This window comes from Rhinatrema bivittatum, chromosome 11 (genome assembly GCF_901001135.1).
Source record: "Rhinatrema bivittatum chromosome 11, aRhiBiv1.1, whole genome shotgun sequence".
Classification (NCBI taxonomy): domain Eukaryota; kingdom Metazoa; phylum Chordata; class Amphibia; order Gymnophiona; family Rhinatrematidae; genus Rhinatrema; species Rhinatrema bivittatum.
In genome coordinates, this window is record NC_042625.1 from 78,496,506 (window position 1) to 78,506,973 (window position 10,468).

The 10,468-nt window shown below is 40.5% G+C and overlaps 1 protein-coding gene across 4 annotated transcripts in view; it reads right to left on the bottom strand.

Annotated features, from left to right (window-relative positions):
* SAMD4B (sterile alpha motif domain containing 4B) overlaps positions 1 to 10,459 on the bottom strand; it is a 49,653-nt gene extending 39,194 nt beyond the window's left edge. For 3 of the 4 annotated variants that reach the window (XM_029619001.1, XM_029619000.1, XM_029618998.1), the window contains exon 1: positions 10,301 to 10,459. The gene's annotated coding sequence lies outside the window, so the exon portion shown is untranslated. Of the gene's footprint in view, positions 1 to 3,057; positions 3,183 to 10,300 lie in introns of those variants that run through there. The other variant, XM_029618999.1, reaches the window with a different exon arrangement.
* Positions 10,460 to 10,468: the final 9 nt, after the last annotated feature.

A 10,468-nucleotide genomic window follows, 5' to 3' on the forward strand; every position in this document is an offset into this window, starting at 1 on the left:
TTCTCTCTCTCCAGACTGCAGGTTTTACATCATCTACTGGAGACAAATACTGGGTACAGGTCAATACTAAGGGACTGAAGATGGCACACTGGGTTATGTACAGTGTCAGTGAAACTTTGTCTCCATCTGCTGGCAGGGAGGCAAACCCCAGGAGTCTGGACTGATCTGGGTATATACAGGGAACAGAGGCTTCAGTAGCTGGTTCCGATGCCATGTCATTGGGCATTTGCAGGGGAGGAAGGCACCCCTTGTCTTCTCCCCAGACGCTGAGGTTTCCCTTCATTCCAGAGCCATGCGAATCTCTGCAGCAACCTGGGATAACGCGAGAGTTACAGCTGAGATCTGTCACGTCCCAATGTCATTGGTGTTGCTGCATCAGAGATGGAACATCTGCTTCTTTCTCCATGAGATGCTGCTGAGGAAGAGCTTACTGGCGTAGTTCAAGCCGTGGAAAGTGGATTTGCTCTTTTACCATCTGTTTCAACTCCTGTGGCTCCAGCAGTCAAAGATTTAGGATTTACTTCTGAAAGGCTCTATTTACCAATGATTTTTACCTTCTTGATCCAGCGTCCTATGGGAATTAACCCTAGAGGGCATATGGGACGCTATAGTGGACTTATCTGGGTCAAATGAATCAATTTGTGTCTCAGTCCTTGATGGTTGATATTTCCATCTGATTAAAATGAACATCTGTTTTTAGGCAGAAAAATTAGTTTTTGGAAGTACTACTAATACTAAACATTTCTATAGCACTACATGACATATACAGTGCTGTACAAATATACAAAGAGTCCCTGCTCAATAGAGCTTACAATCTAATAAGCAGCATATAGGACAAGAGACTTGGGGGTATTTCATAAAGCAATACAATGGTTAAAAAGAAAAGAAACTTAGTTAACGAGATTAAAAGCAGACAATCAGGTATAATATTTAAAAGCAATTTCAAAAAGGTGGATCTTTAGATGGGATTTAAACAGTACAAAAGAGGGAGCATGAAGCACTAGTTCAGGAAGACTATTTCAAGCACATAGCGCAGCCGGGTGGAAAGCATAGAGTCTAGAATTGGCAGTAGAAGAGAAGGGCACAGATAGGAGTGACTTGTCCGATAAGTGGCGTGCACGAGGAGGGGTGTAGAGAGATAAGAAAAGTAAAGTAGTGAAATGCTGCAGAGTGAAGACATTTGTCAGTGAGAAAAAGGAGCTTGAACTGTATATGCAGGAGCAGACGGGGAGCCAATGCAGTGACTTCAGAAGAGGGGATATGTGAGCATAGTGACTTTGGCAAAAGATAAAAGTCATGCACCTGAATTTAGGACAGATTGTAGGGACAAACGAGTGGTTTGATAACTATTCTGAAAGATACTGGTTGAATATGCTGATTTCAATGAAGTCTCAAATGCCACTGAGCCTGCCTTGCGCATAACTGCACAAGAGGAACGATATGGACAGTAGCTGCTATATGACAACATTCTCATGAAGGTCCTGGCTATTACTTCTGTCCAGCTGGACAACTTGTGAGCTACATGGATTACATTTTGCATCCTTTATAGAGGGCAAAAAACATTTTCTATGATGTTCAAGTAAGCTCCTAAGAATTCCAAATGACATGGAGTTAAGTGGGAGTTCTGGAAGTTTACTATGAATTTCAACAAAAACAGGGTGTGGTTTGCTTTGCTTCTTTCAAGGATCTGCTTGATATTAGCCAGTTGTCTAGAGATATACAAACTAATGCACTGTTCTTCCCAACATGTAGAGCTACTACTGCCAGTGAGAGAGACTAGGCATTACAAGATATAAGAAATACATTGGTAGAAGGGCAGTCTCAGCTTAAGGTGAAAGACTTGGACAAATGTTAGCAGACAGAATAATCTTCGTTAGGCTTATTAACTTTCCTAAACAGAAGTAAGCGACACCTCCTTGAGATTCTGAAAGTTCCTGAGAAGTTCGTTTTTCCCATCTCCAGGATTCATTATATATAAAAGAACTGAAGAGACTGCAGTATCCAAACAACCTCCTTTAGATTTTTCAAGTTTGACGGCTATATTAGAAAAATCTGGTGAAGAGGAAATTATTCCCTCTTCATTGACAGTAAATTTATTGGTGGACTTGCATAGGGACTACTTGTTGAGGTTATATTTTCGGAAGAGATTTTTTTTGTTTTGTTTTTGAGGGAGGTCATGTTTCCTAATGTTGCCAAGTCCACGCAACTTAGGAGGAAGCATTTTCTTCTTCTTAGGGCTGGGATTCAGCAATTAGTGGGGGTTTTTTTTCCTAGTTAAATTATCCTTACAAATGTATTCTTAAGCTAGCTGGGATAAAATGTATTTTATGATCCTGCTCATTTGACTCAGCTTATTAGTGATAGACCAGCTTTAGCCAGACCTAGTACAATACCTTCGCTGGAGATTGTTTCCTCCTTAGCGTGATCTGATTTTGTTAGGAATCCAAGTCTACAACAAATGTTTTTACTTCTTGATAACCTTTGGTTTATTTCTTTGATATGCAGTGATTCCTCTCCCATATTATGGACTGGAGTGGACTGAGCTAAACTCTTTACTGAATTGCATTTCTATGTTATTTAAGTTACTATTACTTTTCTTTGTTGTAGTTCTGATATTTATATTGGAAAATCTTATAAATAAAACGTTTAAAAAAAAAAAGATTACGTATTACTCTGCCTTGAACATTCTATGTATAAGCGTGAAATAAAAATTTTCTAAAATAAAGTTTAAAAGCTAGGCAAAGATAAAAATGAATTTTGTGGAGCCCTATGTAGTTGGCTGAAGGGAGATGGTTAGCTAGATTGGCTTATTTGAATAGTTATAGTGGCTATATTACTTACAAATGAAAAAATGGCTTTGAATCAGTAATTTAAAAATCTAATTTAAATTGACTTGATTTAAATCTGCTGCCTTTGTGCCCTCCACACCCAGTAATTTGCTCTGAACCTGAAATGAAATGCAACCAAGGGTCTACCCACTGCAGCAGCCATTGTCTCATATGCACTTATTACATAGATAGGTTTCATGCCTGTTCTGCATTTTCCAAGTTATGTTACCTTTTGCAGAATTTGTCCTGATTATATGGACTCCTGCAGTAGCAGAGTGTGTACTTCAGTTCCAGTCTTGTGTAACAGCTCCTCTTAGGTTTACAATTTAACAGTCTTCATGCTAGATTTGTTACATTTTTTTCTTCTTCCTTTTAGATGATACCCTCTATTTACGTTTACTTAAAGAAATGATACAACTTAATGATTTCAGATTCATTAACTGTATGGTATATTAGAAACTTGTGAAAGACATTTATTAGGTAATTAACTTATTACTACTACAGCTACATTAAGGAGGCTACCTGGAATTTAATTATACACACAAAATGACATAATTAGTTTTTATTAAATAAAAACCCTTAAACAATTTGCTTGTTTGCATGTGTCTCTCTACCCTTGCACGGAGACAAAACAAAGATATTTACTTGAAGTGATACTTCTAGGGGAATTTTGTGCTACCGTGCAGTGTAGAACTCCCCACCAAAATTTTACATTCTCTTGCAGAATTCTGATGGCCTGTCTGAGCCAATGAAAGCAAAAGCAGAATACAGGGAGCCACTGGGTTCCTAACACACAACTCTCACCCCCCTCCCCAAGCCCATCCACCAGCCAGTCTCTCCCTCCTTCCTCTGCCTTTGTAGTTTATCCTGGTACTGCTGATGCCTTCAGGTACTGCATGGCTCTCAGTGAGTTTGAACCACACAATGCCTGTAGTCCTGCACCAGTCTCAATCTCAAGAATAAGCACTGCATGGCTCAAACTCATCGAAAGTCATGCAATGTCAGAAGATATCAGTTGTTCTTGGGGTGGTGTTGAGAGAGACTTCAAGGGACATAACTAAATGGGGGTGGAAGAGATGGAGTAGGGACTAGCAAGTAGGCCGTCTGGGGTAGGGATGATGACTCAAAAGTTAGCAGACTGGCGGTGAGGGAGCATGGGAAAAAGTATGGTGAAGGAGAAAGACTAGTGGAGAAGAGTTGGCAGTAGGATCACCTCGGGTAGGAGAAGTGGAATAGGGATGAGTGGTCTATTGCTTTATAGTTGGGGCTCAATTTTCAGGGATTTTTAGCATTGTGAAGAGCTCTGAGCTGCTTGTAGCACATGGACACTGCTGTGTTACAGCAAGCATTAACAGCTGCAAGAAGTTAGCACTGCCAGCAACATCTGAGTTCCTTTTGGGCTCTGCATATTGCTAAAGTAAAATCCCTGAAAACCAGCCCCAGATATGGTGCACTGTTACAATACTCCTGGGGGAACTCTGCAACTTCGAAAAACAACTTTTTTCTCTATTTAAATTCATTATTACTCCAGCAGTGATTATACTATATTACTGACAAATAGAATATGCAAGATTTAGCAGAATTTCAAAATACCATGCACAGGAGTTTTATTTTTATTTTTGCACAGAAGCCCTCCAGAAATGAAACAGCCAGAATTTCCAGAAATTAGGGCTATCTTGGATCTGCTGCCTGACGCCAAGCCATTCCTGCCCATATCACCCGCTGGGGAAACAAATGATTGCTATCAGTCATCACAGCTGTGGTTGCTAAATTCTCGGGTCCCGACGCTTGAAGCCTTGCCCACTGAATGTCAATGATCGCTGTGCTCTTATTCCATGGGGCGGATGCTTGAGGATTTCTCATCTTGGACCTGCTGCCTGACGCCGAGCCATCCCTGACCATATCATTGGGTGGGGAAAGAACTGATTGCAGCTAGCAGCCATCGCAGCTGTGTTTGCTGGACTCCTGCACCCCAATGCCTGAAGCCCCACCCACTGAGTGACCATAGTGGGAGCTGTCCTCTCATTCTGGGCGGCGAATGCTGGAGGGGTGCATGCATGGAGCACAATAAAGGAGCTAGCCCCTTTGTGTGTTCCTTCTGTGCGCCTTCCTTGTGCTTTTGGAAAGTTTATTTCTACCAAATAACTGAGCAGGATCTCCGCCCCAGTGATCATGACTGTCAGTACCTCTGAAGAATCTGCTATTCTTTCTCCTTGTGAGACCATTCTGACTATCCTTGGCTGTGGCAGATATAGCCTAGATTCACTCACACATCAGAAGCAACCAACACCAACTACGGTAGGTCTGCTCTCATTAACATACCGCTGCAATCTTCTATCAGTTTGTTAGTTTCTACTACCTTAGTATTTTGGCTAGTCAGTGCTCAGTCCACCTCCAAAAACCCTGCAGTTATACCCAACCTATTATCTTCATCTTCTCCTGATCACCTCTGTATAACTGAATCCTGGTTAAAAGACTAGGACATTCCCACTCTCAACCGCTGCAGTCCCCCTAATTACTCATATGCCTACCGTAGCAGAGGTGGTTTAGCAGTCTTCTTTAAGAGTCATCTCAGCTTTCACAAAGTTGATTCTGCTGCATCACTCCTCTATGAGATCCTGCTCTTGAAATCTAATATGGTAAATATTTGTTTATCCTACTACTCTCCTGGCTTACTATCCCATAATTCCTCTCCATACATTGAACTGATGCAAATTTTGACTTAAACAGAACTAATACTGGGCAATTTTAATTTACACATTGATGCTCCAATTTTGACAAATGCTACTGCAATCTTTCTTGATACATTATCAGTATGTAAGTGGCAACAGATTATTTCTGTTCCCACCCATAGAGCTAGAGATTCATTAGATCTGGTTTTCTTGAACTTCTACATTTTCTCTTTCCAGTGCAAATGACTATGTGAAAGAAGTCCCATGGACAGATCATTTCTTAACCTCCTTCTCACTAGCTTTTTCTCATTATAATACTGCAAACCCACCCCCCTATTTCTACCATCACCAAGAGAGGACACGTAGACCCTGATGAACTTTGCTCCATGTTAATGCCTTGGTAGATACTCCATGCTGAGGCTGTCCTGATGAATTACTAGCTCTTTGAACAATGCTTTAAACAAGCTCCAAAGACAATATTTTCAAAACCAGAAAAGATTAAAGACCGTCCCTTGGTTCATGCATGACCTGCAACGGAAGAGATGGTGAGAAGGGGAGAAAGAAGATGGCACCGCTCTCCCACCAAGACTTAGCTTATTAAAACTACCATAGCTTATTATCAAGCTACCAAACCTATTCCTGCTACCAAGAAATCCTATTCCTACACCAAATTAACTACATCTTTCAACAATCTAAAAATTATTTAACTCTGTTAAACAAGTCATCAGTCACACTTCAGTCCCACGTTACTCCAATTCCTTTTGATGGACAAACTTTGGTTGATATATTTGCACTACACTTTTCTGAAGCAATTATGTACATTACATAATGATTGTGTACAAGATATGGATGTTTCTTTCTAATGGAATAAGATGGGACAGTTTCAATGGTGTGTCAGAGCCAGAGATAATCAACAGTATCACCAGTTTAGATTCATCTACCAATCCTCTCAATCCCTGTTCTATAACCCTTACGAAACTGTTGTAAACAGACAGCAGAGTTCTTCCCCAGATTTGTCAATTCCTCCCTCTCCACTGGTACCTCCTCCTGCTAGTTTAAAAAGAGAATCTGTGCATCCCATATTAAAAAAAACAAAAAAACCCAGCTGACCCAACACTACTTACTAGCTATCATCCCGTCTCTATCATACCTTGCCAAGATTCTAGAAAATATAGTTCTACAGCAGCTTACTGTTTTTCTTGATTCCCATTCTACATTTGACCAAGATCAGTTTGGATTATGGAAAAATGCTGCTTCTCTCATTGGGGGTTCAGTAATGGCACTTCCTTTGCACTTATTCTTTTGGATATTTCTTCCGACTGACACCACTGATCAATCTTTCTTTCTCGCCTTGGCTCTTTGGATATTTCAGGTACTGTTCTTTCCTGGTTCACTGCTTACTTGACTAAACCTTCCCAACAAGTTTCCTATGTTCTGAAGTTTCTTCTTGGTCTCCTCTTGTCTCTGGTGTACCCCAAGTCTCAGCTCTTTTGGCAGATACCTCTGTTGCTGCTCGCTAGCCTTGGGACACACTACAAATTGTATACAGATAACATATTTCTCTTTTCCTTTAAAGTCTTCTTGGGTGCTCACTGAAAAGTTAATTTCTCTATGTCTTTCCACTATTCATGACTGGTTAAAACATAATAAACTTGCTCTTGGTGTCAATAAAACATTAATCTTTCAAGTTTCCCTGCTACCAATCTTCCTCAGAAGTTAATTTTCAAAGTGCAAGAAATTAGTATCTCCAGAACCATTTGCAATCTTGGCATCCTTATCCATACACGCTCACATAAAAACACTCACTCAAATCTCATTTTTCAAACTTTGGTTATTTTGTCACTTGAACCCTATACTTGATCCGCCTGACTTTCGCACGGTACTTCAATTTCTCTTTTTTTGTAGGGTTAACTATTGAAATTCTCTTTTCATTGGTCTTCCTGCTTATGCTATCTGTCCATTACAAATCATATAGCATTTCACTGCTCATCTTCTAACACACCTATCTGCAACCACATCACTGGTTCCCAATAGCACATCAAGTTTATTACAAGCTAGCAGTAACAATTCATAAATTACAAAATTCTTCTCCAGGGATCATTGCCACTCAAATTATACACACGTTCATTCTCATAGATCAGCAAATCAAAGTTTACTAGATGTTCCTTCCTCAAAGCTGGCCCACTTAGATGAAACCCAAAAGTGTGCCTTCTCAATGGCTGGACCTTTTCTCTGGAACTCATTCCCAACAGACATACGGACAATCTCAGATGCAAAATTTTTCTGGAAAGCCCTTAAAGACTTGCTTGTTTCAGAAGGCATACAACCTCAACAGCCGACTTTGCCAAGATATTTTCTGTGGCTTCTATGATTTGTATCTGTCTATAGTTGCATTGCACTTTATTTTAACTCATTATGTACGAGTTATTAAACCCCCACTCTGAACTATGGAAGGGCGGATAAGAAATATTTTAAATAAAATAGTTAACAGACAAATTAATTTTTTTCTGTGAGTTGCAGTAGACAGTCAAATATGGTATTATTGTGTATCTCATCGTCAACATTGAGTCTGCCTGCTTGGTCTTAAGCTTCTATGTTACAGCTTCTACCTGATGAAGTTGCTTGGCTTACTTTTAAAGTTCTAATTCTTGAAAAAGAACCTATAGCCTGCAGTGACTGTCAATCTATTACACCCCATAAGCAGAATCCTCAACAATTTCAGGTTAGATTGCCAACTATCTCCATGTCATAAAGAACAGGATAATTTAATTCATGTTTTATCCTGAATATATCCCCCCACTTTGTCGTCTCTTGTATATAATTAATTTATGTCCAACCTGGTTAACCACATGTAATCTCATTTAATAACTGTGGCGCCCGTTGGCTCTACAGTAAAGTTGTCACCTTTTAACTTCCTATCCTTCCTCCATCTATCATTGTAATTTCCTTTCTCAGTTGTCTGTAAACCGACATGATGTGTTTTTTTTTTACGAATGCCGGTATATAAAAGTTATAAATAAATAAATAAATAAATATCAACTTGTAGTTTTGATTTCCCAAAACAATTACAAACTCATGCATACATTAGGGAACACAGACAGGCTTGAATTATTTTTTTTTTTACATGGAGCCAGTTGGAAATTCTAACATGACCTCCTATGGCCTTACTATATAAGGGATATTGTTCTAATTCTACATATAGAATTCAGAGTTTTTGATAAATATTCAGCACTCAATTTTTATTTAGTCTTAGATTATTATACTTTTTGGCCTTAAAATTTTGTAATGAATGCAGATTTTGTTATAAATGGCTTAGTGGATTCCTTGCTTGGTGAAAATTTCAGAACTTTTTCTGGTGATCTATTTTGGGCAATGGGTATCAAACTGCATTGAATGGGACCACATAGGTATTCTTTCATTGGGAACATTTAACATAATTAATTGAATCTTTTCCATTTGCAGCAATAGAATAGATGTAATACTACAATAAAAACTGTTGCGGTGAACACTAACACATCAAGGAGTTCTTGTAATTGTCGGTTAAACACAGAATTCAACTGTCTCAGTAATACTGCACCTCCCCAACAGGCCTGACAATGACAGAAAACAGGCATCAACATTAAGTTAAAACCTAAAATGAGTTAATACAAATTCTAAAACAAAAGTATTGTGAGGGGTATCCCTTTTCTGGGCATTGCTTCCTTACAATCATTAGTCAAAATAAGCAAGATCCTTCTACAGAGTCAGACGCTTAAAGGCCCAAAGGAGCCACATGACAGCAATGCAACTTTGCTTAGCCATAGTCTAGGAGAAACCACAAGCACGGACTACCAATCTAATCCTGCAGAACTGTCAGGAAACAAAAGGATAAATATTTGCTTCTGTAGATAGAATACAGAGACTCAAAAGACCTCTAATATATTATCAATAAATGAAGCAAATCAAACACCTTGTGGTTTTCAACAGCAGTAACCCCAACTGTACAAAAATTGAGTGTATATAAAAGAAAGATGTGCATCTCCTCATGTAGTAATGCAAAAATGATAGCTTTTTACACAAGTTAACATCTGACAATACGGGGGCCACTGGTGGTCCCTCCCACCCAAAGAAGGGCCCTTCATAATACACATCCTGCCCTCTCTTCCAGAGTAAAGCTCCTTCTTTTGTACTCTCCCACACCACCTTACACTGTTCACCCAATCTACGTCTAAAGGAAGACCCCTATTTTTATTATATGTCCTCAAAAGGCAAAACCTTGTCCTCACCCCTCTAATACTGGATCTCTCTTTACACAGACTATCAAACCACCAAGTATCATTTTCCCCTCTCCCCCTCCCAAGGAAGGGATTCTCTTTACACCATCCCCTCTAGGACTGCCACCTCAACCCAGGTCAACTGCTGAATCTGTCCAGGTTTGGATCCCAATCACAAAAATGTACAATTCTCAGAACTACAAATTCTGTCTTTCCAACCACTCCCTCGTCCCCCTCCACTAGGGCCCCTTTTAAAATCGCCCCTCATACCATCCTCTCCTCCCAAGTCAAGACCCCTCCTTACACCGCCCTCCCACCTCAAGGCAGGACCCCCACCCTTATACCGCCCACTGTCTTTTCTCCCCTCCCCCAAAACCAGGGCCCCTCTTATACCTCCCTCCTACCCACGACACGGCCTCTCCTATAACACCTCTTCCGCGCTGCGACCTGCGCCCCTCAGAAAGCCTCAATAGCGTCTCCGTGAAGGATGGGCCAAACCTCACATCTCCCCGTATCCCGCCGCCACCACCCCTGCCTCAGAACTCACCCTCGCCGCCGCCGCCCCGAAGAAGAGGCGCCACCGTCCCAGCCACACAACCAACTGCAGCCCACCGCAAAACGTCACGCACGCCGCCATTTCGCGTCATCACGCATGTACGCACCCGCCGCCATCTTCAGAAAAAAAGGGGGCGGAGAGGGGAAAAAGCAACCAGCC